At 38.0% G+C, this 20539-nt stretch overlaps 1 long non-coding RNA gene across 1 annotated transcript in view; it reads left to right on the top strand.

Annotated features, from left to right (window-relative positions):
• Positions 1-5729: 5729 nt before the first annotated feature.
• LOC112450994 overlaps positions 5730-20539 on the top strand; it is a 30812-nt gene continuing 16002 nt past the window's right edge. The window contains exons 1-2 of the long non-coding RNA XR_003039723.2: positions 5730-6110; positions 11473-11546. This is a non-coding gene — a long non-coding RNA (uncharacterized LOC112450994). The remainder of the gene's footprint in view (positions 6111-11472; positions 11547-20539) is intronic.

Genomic DNA, 20539 nt, shown 5'->3' with positions numbered 1-20539 from the left:
CTGAATGCAGAAGTTGTGGTATAATTGGTACTTATTCATGAATTCAGTTCAAATATTTTGCTAGTTATTAGTTCAATTAAAAAACCTCTGATTCCTAATTATGGTCTGTGGTAACAGCTTTTTACTGGTCTGATGTGACGTTTGATTCATGCACTTAATCACTTCAGTAAGAGTTGTTTGTGTAACCTAATCACTTCAGATCTGTACATTTAGTAGGTGAAGGATTGTCAGGATTCACACAGGTTGATGGATTGATTGAGTTTATTTAAATAGGACAGTGCATATTAATGATGTTAGTCTTAAATAAACCGGATTTAGCACAATGCTCATTTCCTTCCGTCGCCCCATCAGATCATGGCTGGATCACAGCTAATTTGGAAAACCTCCTTCAGTGTGAAGACAACCATTATAGTGCTCCTCTCCTTCTCTTGTTTCTGCATCCCTGAGATGCTCTCCTGAGCCCTCATCGAGCTCTGCACTCCTGTCCTGGCAGCGCTCTCTTGAACCCAGTGAGGATGCAGCTACGTGCACGCAGATCCCACCCTGCACGCCCGACACCATCTCCATGGGTATCACGTGTGTTCTCATGACCTTGTTGCAAACATGGCTGTAGCCTAGCCATGCTTTAAATTCATATTCTCCACAACGGAAGCACACATAATACCCATCTGTGCTCCTCTCAGGATCCTGACTTGTTGCTACCACAACGATAAACTCCCCCAACCAAACTACATGAGTTTTATCTGCATCACTGTGGCTTTATCACAACATGAGGAGCCCAAAGACCTCACCAAGACCCTGCAAAGACCACCCAGGTTCCTCCTGACGTTATAATGAGCTCATCAGTGTGAATCTGAAAGAGTTTAATAATTCAAGCAGTAAACTAACTTTGCTTAATGTTATTTTAGTTCTATTGACAGCTTAAAGCATTCACAAAAGGTCCAAATTACTGATTGTTTATAAGCAATTTATTAATAATGAACAGATTGTTTATGAAACACGAGACTATTGACTTTGATTAACGCTGCAACTCTTACGCCACGTTCCTGCTGTGAGTTAAAACTACTGAATGTTTGGCTTTCGATGAAGATTTGTCTCTCGCATCAGGAAAGATGTTATGGAGTATTTTAGAAAATAACTTCACAGTTCTGTTTAATTCATCTCACAGCTTCTACGTGATTAATGTGCTGAATGAGTTATCTATTCATCTTACAACAGTTTTCATTTCAGGTTAGAGAATCTATTTCCACTGCATGAATTTGTTGCAAATGTGTCATATTGTGCTGAGTATAAATTACACAAAGACAATGCATGAGTAAACCAATTTTAAAATCTTGTTTTGATTCAGAAGAATGTCTGAAAGGTGATATCATTATTATACATTAAAAAAGAAAGAGGTGATTGTCGGATCAGTAGAACATCAGATTTATCACTTTGTTTCCTGTTTGTAAAGGAAACAAAGTCATACTTTACATTCCAAATTATGACTGTAAACAATAAACTGATTTATTTTGCAGACAGACACTGATATTGAGTTTTGAAGGTGTCAGATGAATAATTTACATGTTTTTCATGCTGTGTAACTGCACAGACACACAGCATGAAAAAATAAACTTTATTTTTCTAAAACAAAACTGAAGGTACTCAAATAAGAAAATGAAACTTGAAGTGAAAAGTGCACACAGTTAAAAAAAACAACAAAATGATCTGAAATAGCAAAACAAAAACCAGGGATTTTATATACAGACAGAGTGATGACTTCATTCAAAGCATGAGAGAGCAGAATAAAACAGAACTCTTGTCCACATTAATGCTAATATTTAAAAATATTGAAATAAATTATTGTTGTGCTTGCACTTTTCATCCACAAGTAAAGTTTAATTTTGGTGATAAAATGTTTACAAACTCCTGTCAAAGTATAAATCCTTTAAAAACTCTCTTTCTACTCTATTAACTAGTATATAAAATTAATATTTTTGGTGACACTGATGTAAAAGCCTAAATTTGTGTGGATCCCTGTGCACCATAAACCTCTAAAATGCCTTTAATAATCATGTATGTTTGACCAGGTGGTTAATAAAAAACAGCTTGGAATATTCTGTAAGATTATCAGCTTTTCTTTATTTCTCCAAGACATTCATAATGAAGAAAAGAAATAAATCTCCACAGCAGGAGAGCTAACTGACAAAATGACAGAATGTCCTCAGCACTACCTCCACCGTTTTGATTGACAGCTCGTTTCAGGTAAAGATAGACCAATAAAAGCAGAGTATGACTGTAACGAGCACTTAGCAGCAGAAGGCAAGAACACACACCCCGCCTCCTCAAAAAGAGACAGAAAAAAAGGATCCTGGGGATAATCGCTTTAAGGTTTTCAGTGCAGGATCCAGATTTGGACTCTCCCTGGAGATGGGCTCATTAAAACATGCCAGCTGCTGTCACATGAGAAAATACCTGATAGAAACCTCAACCTGTGACCCACTTTATTACATGTTTTCTGTGAACATGTGGAGGAAAATATGCACATGTGTCATTGTGCACACAACATTTAGGAGCATTTCTCCCGGTGTGGACATAAACACAAATTATATCCTCTTTTATACAAAAGAAACATGCATTTTCACATTAATTCTTCTTCTGCAGCAGACATGAACTCACCCTGTTCACTGAGGTTTAGCACTGTGCCGGTAGCTGTCACAGAACTGTGTGACTTGATGATTCACTGTCACACAAAAGTGTGACGGGTTGACAGATCGATAGACAGATTTATGACGAGCCTGCGAGACATCCTGAGAGAGAGAAAGAGAAAAAAGTGACAGACAGGAAGGTGGGCTGGAGTGATGGAAGACAAAAAGAAATGAGCAGGAAGGAGCATATAACAGGGCTTTAATACAAAAAGTATCTGAAAGGAAATATTAGAGAGGAATACTGAGAAAGAGAAGGAAGTGATTCACAGAGAAAGGAAGAGGAAGTAAAGAAACATGAGTGGAGAAGTCAGTTTCAACAAACATCTTCTGATTAAGTTTGCTTTATTACACCAGTCTGTTCATTTCAGCAGTCATTAAAATCAGCCATTAAAACTCCTCATTTTTGAGCACATTGAAGAAGTAATTATCTCAAATGGATGTTGACGGCGCAGGGCCATTCATTAAGCTCTTCAGATAAATGATCCATTTAAAATGCCACCAGTTACTGTTGTTGTCTTAATGCTCCGTGTTTCCTCCTATCCTCAGATAGTTGATGGTAAACAACAACAGCTAAGCTGCTGCTTTTTGCTTTTTGTCACCATCAGGCTGAGAAGATAAACACAGAACATTCTTAATCTGGGATTAAGGTGTTTGTTTTCATAAAGATTACAAAAACAACTAGAGAAATTGTATTTTCTGTTATAACTTGACCCATTTTAATTTGCATATCGCCCAAACGGCTCCACTGAGGACGCCATATCCATTGCACTCCACCTGACCTTGAAACACCTGGAAAATAAGAAATTATTGGTCCGGATGCCATGGATTTTAGCTCCTCATTCAATACTATAACCCATGATCAACAAACTGGGCCAACTTAGATTGTCCACTTTACTTTTTCACAGACAGGAGGAAATAACCGGTCAGACACATTTATGCTGAGCACAGGCTGTCCTCAGGGATGTGTTCTCAGCCCCCTACTTTACACCTTGATGACCAACAACTGTTGTGCCAAGTACGATACAAATTACATCATTAAGTATACGGATGATGCAACAGCGGTGAGGAGGATGGTGAGGAGAAGCGCCACAGAGAGGAGGTGGAACTTCTGAATGTGGGAAAAACCAAAGAACCGGTGATCGACTTCAGCAGGAAACGGCATGTGCACGCCCCGGGGGGGTCCACGTAGACGACACTCTCACCCGGTCGCTACACACCAGCTCCACTGGGAAAAAGGCCCACCAGCGCCTGCACTTCCTGCGCACGCCTCAGTCCATCAACCCATACAACCTTCAGAGGCACCGTTGAGAGTGTGCTTCACGGCAGCATCTATGGCCTGGTCCCAATACTCACACTCCACCCTACACCCCTTTATGAAGTGTGTACTCAGTCGAAGTGCAGAAGGGTTCGTGTGCACAGGTTACAAACATGCCAAGCACACACACACACACACACACACACACACACACACACTCAGTGCATAACTGCGAGTCTGCTCTGAATGAGTCGGAATAAATCTGTCTGACAGAATAAGTGGCTGTCACACATCACTGTGATTACCTGACAGGCTGAGATGACATCATTAGGTATCTCTTCTTGGACCAGATGGGGGCGCCCTTCACAGGATCGCCACATGAATTTAAATATTTTTGTCTCTTTATGCATAAACCGTACTGTGCAAAAGTTTTAAATCACCCCTTGTTGTTTATATTTTCTTTCCAAGCAGCCAGATGTTTTTATAATCAAAGTAGTCTTAATGAATCATTCTCCAAGCTTTCTGGTGGTCTTTTATTTTTTTAACTTTGTCTGCTTTTTCCTCTCTGTTCCAGTTCAGTTCTTGTACCTGGCCATGACATGATGATGTGTTACAAAAAATGAGAAATACAAATGAGTGCAAGGCAAAAGAAGAAGTGTCAGGTCTTAAAAAGAAATCTACCAACAGCAGATGAACAGAGTCTGAAAGTCACAGCTTTAGAAAAATAATTTTAAAAACCTGCAGATACTAAAGACCTGCATCATTCTTCAGCTGATCCGTGTGAAGTCTTCAGCTGGTAGTTCTGTCTTTTTGTCTGTCAAACTGTGTTTTCTAAAGTCAGCTAAAGGAATTGGACCAAATTGTGTCTTTGTGACAGACTTCTGATTACAAAGAGCTTAAAGATCCTTTTTTAAGCTGTTTTGTTTATGTGCCGACAGCATTCAGGTTCATACCTTGAGTTTCACATCTGAAAATGTTCAAATTACTGCATATCGCTCACCACCTTTCAAGCCAGAGTTTTAGAATAAAATCATGTTTTCTTAGGAATGATGGAGTCAGAGCCATTTTGGTTGAACCTTGGAAACACTATTATTTCGTTCAGTATTTATTTCGTTCAGTATTTATCTATCTGATCTGTTTGAGCTTGGATAATACGTTGTGAATGACTCTTACCTACTACCACAGCAAATGTTAACTCAGCTAAGGTTGATTAGACGTGGCGGCCATCTTAAATCGGTTTAACTTCAAAAGTCAGTCAGTCGTAGATGTCAGTGTTTACTTTATACAGCCTTTAGATTTTAGTGTGATGTCATGTTATCGCTTTTATCTTTAAATTAAATTTAACCCATAAAGGAGGACTAAATCACTGCAATTAGTTTAATATTACTATAAACAGTATGAAGGTCAAGTCAGGACAAGTCGGACCATGAAATATAATACACTGGATAGGTGAATGTGATTAAAATTCAAATTGAGATGTGTGTGTGTGTGTGTGATTTTAAAAAAAGTGTGGGAGTGTTCAGTTACAAATGTGAGCTCCTGAATTATTGTTCTTGTGTGTGTGTGAGCACCTAATAACTAATGCTCGCGGGTTCGATGGGCGGAGAGCAAAGCAGCGATTACGGAGTCATTCTTCACCCCAAGGCTGGCACTGCAGACGCACACACACACACACAAACACACACACATACATCAAAGAAGAACAGATTACTTTGTCCCACCTCAAAGTCTTCATCTGGAAAACTATCACACACACACGTTTGGATTCCTGGACTCATTTAGTCTTGAATGAAGTCTTGATTGACTAAAAAAATCTAATTAAAAAAATTTTATATTCAGTAAAAATTGTTGTGAAGATTGTGACCTTATCAGTGTTTTTTTTTTTTTTTTTTTTCACTTCTTCAAACTTACCACACTAAAGCTGTGTTTTCTCCTGGTTTAAATATGCTCTCTGTGTGTTAGTCAACTTTACTTCCTGTTTTATTTTGAAGGGTCACTTCCTTTTGCTGCTTTAGTTAGCTTTGCTCTCTGCTTTTGTCACACACCTGTTGTCACTCTGTAATCAGAGTACCTCAGTGTTGTCCTTCCTCTGGTTTGCTATGAGGTGCCCTGTTTTTGGATTTAATTTTATATTTTTTATTTAGTTTTTCTCTTCTTTCTTCTGATTGGTAAGTTTATTTTTTAATCCAGCTGAATTCTTCTCTGTGTGTTTTACGGTTGACCCTTTAACTTTAAATAATATCCGGTTGGAGAGTTTTTTTCATGAAATACACTGGTTCATGTTCCTGTTATTGATTACATGCAGTCAACTCTGGATATAAAGTGAAAATTATTGTTTTTTCAGAAACTTTAAGCTCTAGTTTCTCTGTTTCCTTGAATCTGCTTCTCACTTGCAGGCGTTGTAGACTTTTTCTGCCTGGTCTGTGCAGATTTTTGCTGTGTGCTGAGAATCACTGATCTGAGTTGTAGTTTGGTTTTGTTGCAGGTTTTTTATCAGGAGAACCAGGTGTAGGTGAGGTTAGAGGAGCTGCAGAGTGGTGGTGCTCAGGTTAGTGAAGGGAAAGCATTTTTGGTTGAATTCGCCCAGTTTGGTGTCTGCCGCCATGACAGGTGATGATGTAATTGTCTGTGTTTATTTTTTGTCTGTCAGGAAAATATTTCATGGTCCAGTGGATAGACTTTAATGAAACTCTTAGGAAGAAATAATTGGATTTACATATACACTTTAACTTCATGTGAAGGTGGCTGCCAAAGCTACTTTAGCAAACAGAAAAAATAACTTGTTTTTACAGATAATGAGCTTAAATGTGGCGTGGTTGTAGCTGAAACTGATCCCAACACAGACTCTGAGCTTTAATAGTCAACACCACCTTTGTTTAAAACTTTCAGCAAATTCTACCTTTAAGGAACATCAGACATCTTATGAAATGCATATTTGCAGTTAAAACTTTTACAATCATGACTTTCTTAAGATGGAAAAATCTTACCTGGTAGTTAGTTGACCAGTAGGAAAATTGTTTTCTCCTTTAAGAATTTAGATCAACTTGTCTGAGTTCAAAAGCAAACCCACAATTTGTTTTTTCTTGTAGTTCTGAAAACTATTTAGTATATAACTCCTATTAAGTAAGACTATAAATATTCTGCTGGTAAAAACAGACAAAGTTAAATGAAAACTCGTTATTTCACGTTATTTCATGCTGTAAATGCTAGCATTCTGTATGAGTACAGCTTATATATGTGTAAAAAATCTTAAAAAGGTGCAGTTTTATTTGTGGGTTTAAAGTTCTGAACAATGCTGCTGGATTGGTTAAAATCCTATTTTTGCAGAAGAATATTTGCCTTTTATAAAAGTTGCTCAGAATGAACGCTTCCTCCTGAATATTGTTGATTAAGTTATTAAACTGTGGTCAGAGTCTATTGTTTTAGTTGTTTACAAACTGAGAATAAAGACTCAGCCTAAAACCTTCAACTTATTGGGTTTAATAATTCATTTGTTTGACATTTGGACCCAGTTCAGGTTCAGTAAACATGTCGTCTGCATGTTTGTGACGACTGATCTGTTTGTTTAAAAACAAAAAAAAGCATATGTAGAGTAATTTTTCCTTTCCTAATGCAGTCTGAAGACTAAGTTAACTAAAATAATAGTTATGTTGGAACAGACTGTATAAGATTGTGTGCACACACTTTATTATAAATTTATCAGCACATCCACAGTCTTGTTATCGAACAGTGACCTGAATGATATTCATGCTTAATATCATGTCTTGGAGTAAATAAGGAAGTATATGTTCCATCAGGTATTAAATTATTCATTTGTCTTACCTTCAGGCCTCTCAGGTGGAGGAAACAGATCACCTTCATCCAGAACACCAACCACAGCTGAACTTAGAATTCACTGACAGACAATAATAAAAAAAATTAATTATTAATAGTATTTTTTTGTATGTGTGTTCCAAATCATTTTTTTTTTTTAGTGTCTGCAGATATAATAGAAGAAATACTGATTATTTTAGAATTTGGTCCGTTAGAGGAGACTGAATGGAACCAGAGGTGAACAGAAGTGTTGAAGTTTTATTAGACAAAAAAAAACAACTGAAACTTATTGGGTCAACAGTTTTTAATGACAACAACCTTTTATTTAACACAATCATGTTTAAACTGACTCAAAGTAACTTTTAATTCTAACATAAAATTTACTTTACAGTAATGTTAACAGTTCCTTCTGTGAGGAACGTGACTTTTTTTAGCTCATCTAATTAATCTGAAGTGATTGAAATCATGTTTGCTTATCATCACTGTTGTTTATGAATGCATTCATGAGTGGATCATTTTAAAATAACTATTTATGTTTTCTTACTTCAACATAAACTAAATACTAATTAGACATTAAATTAGGACCGTATGAACAGTGGTGGGCAATATGCATTCCTTCAGGTAATTCTAAGCCTTTAATAATAATAAATTGATGTAAATATTTAGTTAAATTCTGTAGTTTCAATTCTAATTTAATGAATAGGCACTGTTCAATACACAAGTATTTTGTTTAAATGATCTACTACAGCTCGGATACAACTCTAATTCTTTTTTTTTTTTCTACAATTTTTTTGCAAAATCCACATGAATGACTTTTACCTAAATACTCAGATCTGTAGTGAACCTTTTGTAAGGTCACATCTGCGTGCATGTTTCTGATGCACTGTTAAAGTAAACACAGCGAAAAGGAAATTTAAAAAATGATTTTTATGAAGGCAGCTTTTATCAAACTGAAGCCCCACAGAGATTTAACACGCCACTTAAGGGACAAAACAACATAATTCCTCACAAATTAAAGGCTTCAAAGCAGGAAGACAACAGGGTCAGTAAGGAAGCTTGTGGTTTATTAAAACTGTGTGTGTGTGTGTGTGTGTTTCTGGCCTTTACTTTAACTCTTCAGATCAGATCTCAAAGAAAGGAGCAAAATCAGCTTGAATCAAAAGGATGATGTCATCGAGTGATTAAAACATAAAAACATCAAATAAGCCGAATTAAAAGAAATTCAAAGCTCAGCGAGATTAATTGTTTCTTCACTTGGAAGATTTGATGTTTAAAGATGGCTGAAGAAGAGTTGTCATTAGAAATTAACTTCAACATGAAATGCACAAAATTAGTGATTATATTCACAGCGGGGGGAGGAAAGACCAATCAGAGATGACCAAATCAGATTTTCCTGAGGTCAAATCAAACTTCAGCATGTTTAATCCTTTTTTTAATTCAGCAATAATCATCTGAACAAGGCAATAAAGTAGCATCTTCCACCACAAACAAAGGTTTGAAATTAAAGCTCTTTAAAAAGAATCTAAATTTGAGCATCTTGCTTTTAAGCTGTGTAAATACTTCTGAATAAACATTAAATGAAAAGCAAGTTTCTTTGAGTAAAAATATCTATAAATTATAAAAATGGAGGAGTGTTGATACTCAGCTAAAGGAAACAAGTGACAGACTTTATGGGCAAATTTTTAATTTGAGTATTTAAAAGAAAATTAACTTTTTTAATTGAGTTTAATAAAGCAAAGAGTGACAATATTTTAAGTGTTCCTGTGCAAAAACATTTCCAGCTCCTCATCTGGACTTCTCTAAGGTTTTCACCACCATGAAAGGAGAGCAATCGTATATCTGTGTGTCTGTGCATGCACGCTCATTCGTTTGTCTATTAGCAAAATCTTTTCTGAATTAGTAATCATTGGACGCACATCTACATCTGCTTAACTTTTTGGAGTTACCCCAATTCAAGATGGTCGCCAAAACTAATCAATCTAAAAAACGTTACCTTACTGGGCTGTGACTGTTGGCGACTCAAAACTTATGAAAATAGGCAAATTTTCAGTTGCAGTCGGACTGAATTGTCAGAAAACTGATGCAATGCAAAAACAAAACGAGAACTGACGCTGGAGGCTGCATTTTTGTCATCATTTAGTTTCTCAGACAGCTTCGGCTGACGTAAATTTCTGTCCTTTCTCGTCCTCTGTAAGCTCACCGAGGAAACCTTTGATCACCCAATGGCTTTCTCCAAAAAACTGAACCGATTCTTTGTTGGGGATTGAGGAATCCCATTAACCTTTCGAAGCTTTTGTACTTCTCCAAACTGTGGTTCTGGTGCTGCTGACCGAGGCTTTGATAAGCTCTCTTCTCTGCCTTTTGTGTTTTATCAATATGTCAGGTCATTTTAAAGAATTTCCAAGCCGATGAGCTCAAGCTGTTGGTCTTTTTGATTCATTGTTGAATGTTTTGTTTGTATTTGCATAAGATTCTTGCCTTTCGGGATGCACAATCTGGAAATGTCACTTGGACAGCAAAAGTTTGGGTTTGCAGATTTAGTCTCTTGATGCACGTCTTCAAAGAGTTAACCAAAGTATCTGCACAAGTTTTGATCATATTGCTTTAAGTATAAAAGATGCAAAGAGATTGGGCCAAACAGCTTCTCTTCCAAGCTCTTTTTATCAGTAACATTTAGTAATTTGGGTTTTAACCATTTTACAGAATTTTAGGACACATCACTATTTATTGAGCATAAGTTGTTTGTAACTTTGAAACAGAATCTTGATGTTAATCTACATTTACTGTCTGTGCGTGATTGCTCTTCTAATTGCTCGTTACCAAAGGAGAGATCTGATGAGGTTTTTGCCCATGACTGTGTGTCTGTAGTGTCAGTAAAATATCTCATGGACGAGTGGAGAGATTTGAATGAAACTCTCAAAGTAATCAGTGCATAAACATCTACCACAGATTAATTTTTAAATTCAGCCTCATTCAAACTTAATTTTCAAGGTTTGACTAAGATTGCTCCAACTGTAATTTGTCAACGTGTGATTTTTGTTTAATACCCTGGTATGAAGGCAGTGAGCAATATGCACGGGCCTGTTTTTATTCCTGACCTGCTCTGTGCTAATAGGAGCACTTGCCAAGCCTAATGCATGAGCACATCATCCCAGCATGAGCTGCTCTTGATATACTTTTCTTTTTTCCTCCTGCATACCCAACAGGGGATGGCAGTCTAATAACTCTTGGTTTGCTATTATGGTTAGAAAGCAAAACCCATTTTGACAGACTTAATAAGAAACACTGTTTGACCTATTTACCTCAAACAGAAAAGAGGAGGAAAAAGGAAAAACATATAAATTTTCTCTTTTTAATCATTAAGTCAATCTTTCAGCCTACAATTCATAGAAGTCGTTAAAAGCAGCCCATTTTTATCCTCCTCTTCAGAGCATTGTAAATGTGAGCAATGCTTCCTGCACTGAAGTGATCGACTGGTTGGTATAATTCACCTGTAAGAAATCCGTTTTACTTTCAGCAGAAACTACCTGGAGTGAGTCTGGATCAGCTTACATCACGAACATCAAAATCCTCAATATTTGTTTCAGTGACTGTAGCTTCTCTTAACATTTACTTTACTTCTGTTTAATGAGCTGTTTATCGTCTTGTCAAGTGGCGGATGAAAGGACATTTCTTTTAAAGCTGATAAAATTCATCTTGTTCATTGTTCTCTTTTAGAATAATCCACTCAGATGACACATTTCTCCAGGAACATCAGAGGGAGACGTTTACAACTGGCTGATTATCTAAAGGTAGGAGAAAACCTGGCAGAGCCTTCCAAAGCAAAAGCCATCTGTGCCAGCATGATGAAATGTCATGTTTCCTGTAGTTAAGATGATGCATTAGTGTAAAAAAACAGATTTTAAAATGTAGCTGAGAAAATTGTGCCCATGATTGGGATCCGAACAGGCTTCTTCTTTTTTTTTGTCCTATAAAATATCAGCATCAGTGTTTCTATCTGCTTGGTTTTTAAACAAATAATATAGTGTATTCCTACTGCAGGAGGCTGCGAGGGTTAAATCTGTTAAATCTGTTATTGTTCGTGTGTCGATTTTCTCTGGGTTGTCCGGTTACTTTCAGACTCAAAACATGAATGTGAGGTTGATTGTAAATTGGCCTTAGCTTTGTCTGCGTGGTTTAGTTGTTTCGAGTATCTGTGTTGGATTAAACAGATGAGTGAGATGAGATTTCAAGAATGACAAACACGGGAGTTTGGGAGTTTTGCAGTAAAAACCTGTCATTCTTAATTTCTCTAAAACCCAACAGCAGAGTTGTTGACTTTACTTTTCTGTATTTTTATGTAGTTTTGTTAGACTTCTCTGGTTTTGGGCTTAAACAAACTTGTCTCAGTGCAACTTTAACCATATCTGGGAACATTTGGTGCATAATTATTGACCTATTTTGTATGCAAGATGGATTTTTATCCATGGTGGGGAAATGTTGCACAGAAGTAATATCTTCACCTTTAGGTGGAGAAAGTTAGGATCAGCCATGACTGACTGCGCCTTGTATTAGTCTCGGTCTCATTACTAGAATTTGGTGACAAATACCCTCTTGTCTTATGTTTTAGTGACTTTGTTAAACCCAAAATCCTTGTGGAGACATTAGTTTTTGACAGAGTTAAAAGAGTTAAAACTGAAATGAGTTTTGAAGCCACGTCACCTTCACCACTGAATCAAAGGTAAATATTTGATGTCTGACATTGTCGTTTATTTCTCAACCTCTTTAACTGAGCTCAAATAATAAATATTTGATTCTTGCAGTGACTGAAAGGCAAACTTTTGTTTTTTTTGAGCTTGTAACCTCCACTTATCCTTCCGCTGCGTTTTTGCATTGTTAGCGTAGGGTGTACAACGGTTTGGCAGTGGCGGCTTAGCGATGTCACCTTGCTGATGGTGGCTGGGTGATGGAAGAGGTTGTTAAGTGGAGTGGACATGTGATTCTGGCACAGCAGGGAGCAGAACGCGCTGTTGTCAGTGTCCTACCAACTGAATCTTAAAGGTGGGAACTGCTTCGTGCTGTTATGTCCCAACATTTCACGTGTTGTAAATCAACTTACAATATTGCATAATATCACACGTGACATCATTTACAAAGCTTGACCATAATGGCTCCAGCTCCATCATTAGTTCATTTAAAAGTCGATTTTGAGAAGTGGTGGGAGAATATTGTCTTCCTTTAAGGAATGCTTGGCCTTTAATTAGCCAAGCAGAAAATGTCATGCTTTGACTATACAACTTCAGATATTTAACTATTTGTTTCGTCCATATTAAAATAAATAAGATGAGAAGCAGAAATTCCAACTCATGTTGAACTACACGTTCATCATGTTGAACTACACGTTCAACATGAGTGGCGATAAGGTCAGTTTTAATGATTTATTAAACACAAAATAAGAATAACTAAGCATGGGTTCTCCCTAAACGGTTGTAGATTACTCACGATTTTCCATTTCATCCCAGTCATCAACCTTTGCAGCACAAGATCAAAATTAAACGGCAACAACGTCAGGTGTAGAATAAGCTGTGACAGTTTTTAGATTCGTAAAATAAGCTGTTGAATCATTGGTTCTCAAACTGCATTAACCAAAAACATTCTTCATTTTGGAAAACATTTGTAAAAGCCTGTATTTAAATGAGGGGTGCAGATACAGCATGAAAATGTTTGCTTTGCAAAAAAGCTGCATTAGTGCGGACAGAGTCTCAGGAAGGTTTGACTAAAAGTGAATTTGGCTCAATTTAAAGTGGAAATGTCAATGAAACTCATTCACATTTATAGATCGTTTGGCACACCCTTTCTCTCCTGTACACATCAGTCTTTCCCCTTCACCACCAAGCCGGGTCGGTCTCGCTCACTTTGCAAGCCGCTGCAGTAATTTACTGCAAATGTCAAACAAACACTTCTGTCAGAGGTGTTCGATTATACAGTCCCTCACAAGGAACAAGCCGACACCTGCCAGTAGCAATAAATTCGCTCCAGCCACAGTACAAACTAATTTCATACCTCTAAGTGAACTTTGTGGGAATTAAGAGTTCAAGTGTCGTACCATGATACTTTAACCTACATGTAAACAGTTATATTGTAACAAACAGTAACTGTTAGATTTATTACATCATGAAACATGGAGCCCAAGCAGTTGCTTTCTCTCTGGTAATGTACTTGGTTTGTATGAAAGTAAGTGCAGCTTCTTTTTTAAATTTAAGCTTTTTATTTGAATGTTTAGTGTTTCCAGCCTCTTGGGCAGATCTGTAGTCTGGACATTGGGTTACTTGTGTCCTCCATGAAGGAAGTGAAGCCATTTATGAGGGGAAAATGCTAAAAAATCAAACAGCAAAGGAAAATCATCTCAAGAGCAGGAGAGGGGGGGAAAACACTCCGTTGGTGAGTCATCGTAACCACATCAAAATACAATAAGACTCAGTGTGCACTGCCATTTATTCTTTTTCTACATAAAGCTTTTTACAAGAGAGAATAAGGTAGAAATCTTGTTTTACAAACTAAAAAAAATAGCTTTTTCAGTTTAGAGCATGAACTTTTCTCAGATCTTTCAAAATAAAGCCATTTCTTGTATTTTAACTTGTAGAAATCATTTAAGCATCATTTCTCTCCGTCCGTCTCATAGCTGCAGTCATGTTTCTGTTGCATAGTGTCGGCTGTTGTTGCTAATAGCTCTCTTTCAGCGTTGCCTCCAGCAACGATTAATGGGTTTCATTTTCGCTCATTTGGAGACACCTGTGACCAATCGGAGCAAAGCTATGAGTAATTGAGTCCATACTTGAGCCGAGACTGAGTGAGAACAGTGAAGATACAACAGCAGCTTCTCTTGTTTCTGTGCGTGTTGTTAGGGTGCGACTCCCACCTGAGCTGGAAGTAATTATATCGATTCTTCAAACATGAATTTTATAATTGTGTGTGTGACGGAGAGAGAACAGGGGTAGAGATAAAGACGGAGAGACAGGAGGGGGGGAACTGTGCACTTCTGGTCTCAGTGGTGCATCAAATCACTCAGGTGTATCACATGAGCTCTACATGTGTCCGTGTGCAATTACTCTGATACATCATCTGAACCAGAAGTGAACTCTCTGGCAGAGGTTAGCTTCAGCGCCGGCGGAGCGTCTGTAATGTTTCTATATGCACACGCGTGCTTGTGGAAACGGACACATGGACAGAAGTTCAAGTTTTAGTTCCATTAGGAGCAACCAGTCTGCCACCTGCTGAGGTTTACCTAACCCTGACTCTGCAGATACTTAAAGTATCTGTGATTTGTTCTGCTGCTTTTGTGGATTTTAGCGACTTTTGCCTGCAGGCGAAATGATAAATGTTGTTGCCTATGTCTGAAATACAGGCATTGCTTTTGATGGATTTGTTAGACAAAGAAATAAGGAAAATTACTGTCCAAAAAAGATGCACAAAAGGAAATGTTGGTTACAGTTATTTGAAATGAGTAAAAGTGAGCATTAATGGAGGCTCTTTAAATTGACATGTTGGCTTTTTGTTTACAGAAAAAAAGAATCTGAAACTAAGTAAACTTTCTGACAGCTGTGTCCAGAAATCACAGGTCATGGGTGTGACTCCAGGAAACCAAATAATTTACTTCTAGCCCCTCAAGAGATTCGTTCTTAGAGGGTCCACGCTTCTGCTTTTAAATGCTTTAAAGATAAAATACACAAGGTACTGACATGTTGGTTTATTCAGCCACTCCTTCCCCAGTTTCTCTCTGCTGTGAAGTCTTTGTAGTGAAGAGGAGTCTTTTCTGTAGCCAGCAGAGATGCAGGTGAGAGTCTCTGAGGATTTAAATAAAGAGCAGCTGAATCAGAATCAGCCTCTGGCTCTGTGGTGTATAGCTGCAGGCTCCGTCCTGCAGGGATTTGGAGTGTGTTTCTTTTTCCTCGTGGAGCTCGTCATGTTGAATGATTGAACTCCCATACCTGCGTCGAGTTATTCTCATGAGGCTTCGCAAATGTGTGTGTCTGTGTCTCTGTGGAGACGTGTGTCTGTGTCTGCAGAGGAAAGTAATAACATTTTCAGAAAAAAAAGCTGTTGATGTAAGAGAAACATTGTTTTGTCAGCGCACACAGGTAGTATTCAAGGGAGCTCATTTCTGTCGGTATATTATTCAATAAACAAACTTTTTGGGACCCACGGAGGGAATCCAAGAAAACTGTGGACTGATAAGTTTGTTACGCTGGAGTTTGTCTTCATTTTCATGACACCTTGTTGTGACTTTCACAATCTAAATTTTATGGAAGAGGACAAACCTTGGTAAATATAACCTCAGAGGACCTACATGTAAAAATTTAGTGTTTTGTCGCTTTGAAGCCTTCAGGTGTTTGTTAACACAATGCCTCAGTTATAACCTTGAAGAAGCAACTGTTAAGGTTAAAGGTTATTTCCAAACGATTTGGAGTCAATCTTTCTGCAGGGAATGAATATTCACAAGCAGAAAACATTTAAGACGGCTGCCAACCTTCCCAGGAATGGACGGTCCAGCAAAGGTCAGAGAAATGAGGTCAGTAAACAGGTCAAAGGACGGTGTCCTCTGGACAGATGACACCAGTGGTGGTGGAGGGCTGACCTTAATAGAGCTGTGCAGAAACAAATGTCTGCATGAATTTAGCCTGAGATAAACGACGTTGCTTCAGGTGTGCAAAGCTTTACAGAAAGTTAAAAAAAATAAAAATCCAGTACTTGAAAACTTTGCAGGAAACATCCTAAAGTTCAGTGCAAAAACTTCCTACCCTTCACCACACACCATAAAGGTGGAGAGTGTTTTGTGAAGAGACTGGAGCAGGATTTAACGATAGATACTGATTGTCCTCTGCAGTGCAATAGTCTGCACACACAAGGAAGCAGCCATCCCCTGCAGAGCTGTATCTTCCACATCCGACATGCTATGGTTGGATGGGCAGGAGGATAAAACACACACACACACACACACACACTTACTTTCACCTTTGCAGTACCATCATTTCCACTCACCTTCCACCCACTTCTTTCATTTTTTTTCTATATCTCATATTCTTTCCTCAGAAAGATTATTTTTTTGGAAATATTTATGAAATTGGTGAAATTAAAAAAACAAGGCTACTTGTCTGAAATGTTTTCTCTGGACATAATTCTGCAGTCGGAGAAAAGACTTTCAGCACCTTTTGAAAGCATTACCTTCCTGGCCCGTTTCCTTTGAAGAAATGAGTGGACTGCCACCGCAGGACCAATCTAATCCTAAGTGCTCTCCAAAATAGCTTTTTACAGGATCTACTTTGTTGAATTTCTAAATCGATGTCAGGGAAAAAAGTCATCTATTTTCACACGGGGTGCCAGGCCAGAGCTTTCACTGGAAGCCAAGTTTACATTCACTTCACTGAGCTTCACTTTAGAGCTCTACCTGTGAACCATGCAGGCTTCTCAGGCAGATGGCGGCGAGCATAAGAGGTTAGAAAATATGTGCATTTGTACGCTAGGCTGACTTTGTGTTCAGCATAAAGCTATGAAAAAGTGACTGAATATATATGAAATCATGATCTTATCTAAATAGTTTTTTATTCAGGAATGAGGGGTACATTAACTTTTGCAGACGATGTTTTTGGTGAACAGACTGATGGAAGTTTAAACAATCATCACAGACTTGGCTTGTTTCTGAATACATGTCTCTGTTTCTGTAGTCCTGTTTTTAAAAGCCATGAAAGGCTGAGTGCGTATGTTTCTTTTCACAAAATATCTTGTGAACCAGTGGTCATATATTAATTAAACTCTGAAAGTAATCACTGGATGTACATCTGCAACTAATAAACTGTTGGAGTCGACCAATTTTAGATGGCTGCCACAGTAATGGGACCTAAAACTCAGCTCAACATCGTTAATATTGACTTACACCTGGTGTGGTAGTAGCTGAGAGTCCTCTCCATAGTCCAATTAATGGGTCATTTTGTTAAGAACAACATGAACCCCTTCAAGAAAAGCTACTTTTTTAATTTAATGGGAAAATAATACTTTATTTTCTGACTTTGGGCGAAATTTGTGACATCAGCTGAATTTGCATGTTTTCAAAAGTAAATGCTAATATGGAATTTGTACCAGAAGATCCTTAAATTTAAAATTAGTTAACTTGGTGGAGGCTTATAAGAAACTATTCTGCAAAATGAATCACTTAAAGTTACAGTAAGTGTAAAAAAAAAAAGTTTTTTTAATACTGTCAGTTCATTATTAGAGCTGCACAATATGGACTCCAGTAAATCTTAGCCTTTATATTGTAGCATGAATTCATATTCTGATTATTAATAACCTTTATAAGTCCAGTGGACTCTGATTGGTCTCAGTGTTAGATGATGGTGATGACAGTAAAAGTGAGGAGCATTTGGGTTTATTCCAGTTTCTATTATCATCGAAATTTTAAACAGTATCACACATCGCAAGTCTTTGTAATTTTGTGCAGTTATGTTTGGGTTTTTTAAGGGTTTGTCAATGTTTTTCTTTTCTCTTACAACCTCCCAATCCTCCTCCTGAAACCTGTCTCCTAAGCACAAAATGTCCAGATTGTTGCCAGTTTATAGATTGACTTCTCTCTAACCGTTCTGTTAATGAGACATTCGGTTAAACACACTGCAGTGAGCTGTAAATGGGATTTGTGAGTGATAATTTTGTGTGTAAATACAGCTGAAATGACTGCACATATTCGTGGTCTTTAATGAGTCACCACTAACATTCAGTCTTAATGGGCTTCAGGCTCTTTGTTCAGGCGCTCAGTAACACAAACAGATTTATTCTGCTGTTGCTTTAAATATTTTGAGCATTCAGTCCTTTTGACTACACAGAAACTCACTCCAGCTCCTCCTGGAGGATCCTGAGGTGTTCCCAGGCCAGAGAGGATAGTTCTGGGTCTGCCCTTGAGTTTCCTCCCTGTGGGACGTACCAGGAGATCCTAATCAGACACTTGAACCACCCGAGCTGACTGTCTCCAACGAGGAGAAGCAGCAGTTTGACTTCAGTCTCTCACCACCTTCAGCTTCCCATCTTATCTCTAATCTGAGCCCAGTCACCCTGCAGAGGAAGCTCATTTCAGCCGCTTGTATTCAGGATCAGGGGTGAGGGCTGGAATATGCATGGACCAGTATATCAAGAGTTAAAGCTCAGCAGCTCCTCCTGAACTGGAGCAATGCCCCTGTTATTGTTGGTCCATCTCCTTTGTGCAGAATTTTCATCTCAACTTGATGGGAGGGGTTTGTGTACCTCATGGTCCTGGGGGCTGTGTTGTCTGGAGAGGCAGCCTTCGGTAGGGTCTCATATTAAATTGGCCTCAGGGGAGGGGTCAGACCTAGCTATTTAAAGGTCTTGTTCAGTCATATTAAAATTTAAAATGTCACTTGGAGTGTAATAAATACAATCTGTAGGAGTCGAGATAATACGGTCTGTGTTTGCCAGGCAGGTGCTTGATTCTGCTCCATTTTATCTTCAATTATACAACCATTTTACAAAGGCAAATCAACAAGAAGCCACTGCGAGGATTTAAATGTAAACCTTTTTGTTGTTTTTGCTCAGGAAACAAACGCGTTTTCAGGTAAAAAGTTGAAGTTTTCTCTGATTAGCGTCTATTCTTCCATGCAGTGGGGAAAACCTCTCAGCCAGATTTCTCTCAAGGTTTCTTTTTATTACAGGTTTATGGTACAATACTTGTCCATTAGACATGATGAATGTCTTCGATGCTTAGTTAGGGCAGAGAAAGACAAGAAATGAGAGCATTCACCTCCAATTACTGTCATCCAGATAAAGTGCTCACAGCTAACGAAGCTGGCGCTGTGCCCTTTTAACAAGCTTAAATCAATTAAGACGAAATGATCAATTTACTTCAGTAATTAGCCTGTGCATTAGTGGGTATTACCATGAAACATATTTATTTGCCAGTTCTGCTGCTCTTATTCTCCAAAGCTATCACCTCCAGAATCAAAACCAAGCACTTGGTGCTAAATGGGGAAGTGTGCAATTCTGCTAAATTGAATTAAATTCATTAATTAATTAGACAGCTTTAAATGAGTCAATTAATGAGTCAATTATAGAAGAACAGGCTGTTGAGGGGGGGTAGAGAGTGTCCCGTGGGTTTCAGGGGTTTATTAATAACAGGGACTTTACGTCTTGGCACCAGGGCAACATAATCCCTCAGTGTCTCTGTAACCCAGAAAAGCTTCACTCCGAGGAGAGACAGTCACTCAGAAAACCCAATAAAGTCGGCTTTTTTAAGTGTTAATGAAGCGTGTTTTTATTTCTAAACTGTTAGCCATGCACAGACTAACAAGTTTGATTTGTGCTGCAGTGGTAAAATGAAGATGAAGATGTGTGTTAACTCAAAACCTTTAATGATCTGTGAGCCTCTGGTTTCTTACGAGCAGAGCGTTCTTCTATTAAACCATCCGGTCTTTGTCAGGAGCTTTTTTGTCCCAAAGTGACTTAAAACCAGCACGTACAGGTGGGATTACCACCTGGTTGGGTGTTCGGAGCCAGGCGGTGCCGAGGGTGGAGCCCTGGGTGGGCTGATTCCAAACATCAAGTTTTCAGGCTTTAATTTAACTTTTTCAGGAATAAAAAAGCAGTTGTGACCAAAGTGACAAAGCTACGGATATGTAATGGTTTAAGGGTTTTATTTTCTGTTTGCAAATGCGCTTGCATTCAGATTACGTTCAATAATTCACTTTTCTGCTCTCATCAAATTTGATACATAAATAAGCTGATTGAACTGAAAGAAATTCAATGAACA

The sequence above is a fragment of the Kryptolebias marmoratus genome, linkage group LG4 (assembly GCF_001649575.2).
Source record: "Kryptolebias marmoratus isolate JLee-2015 linkage group LG4, ASM164957v2, whole genome shotgun sequence".
NCBI classification, from domain to species: domain Eukaryota; kingdom Metazoa; phylum Chordata; class Actinopteri; order Cyprinodontiformes; family Rivulidae; genus Kryptolebias; species Kryptolebias marmoratus.
This window is presented reverse-complemented; position numbering and strand designations above follow the sequence as displayed.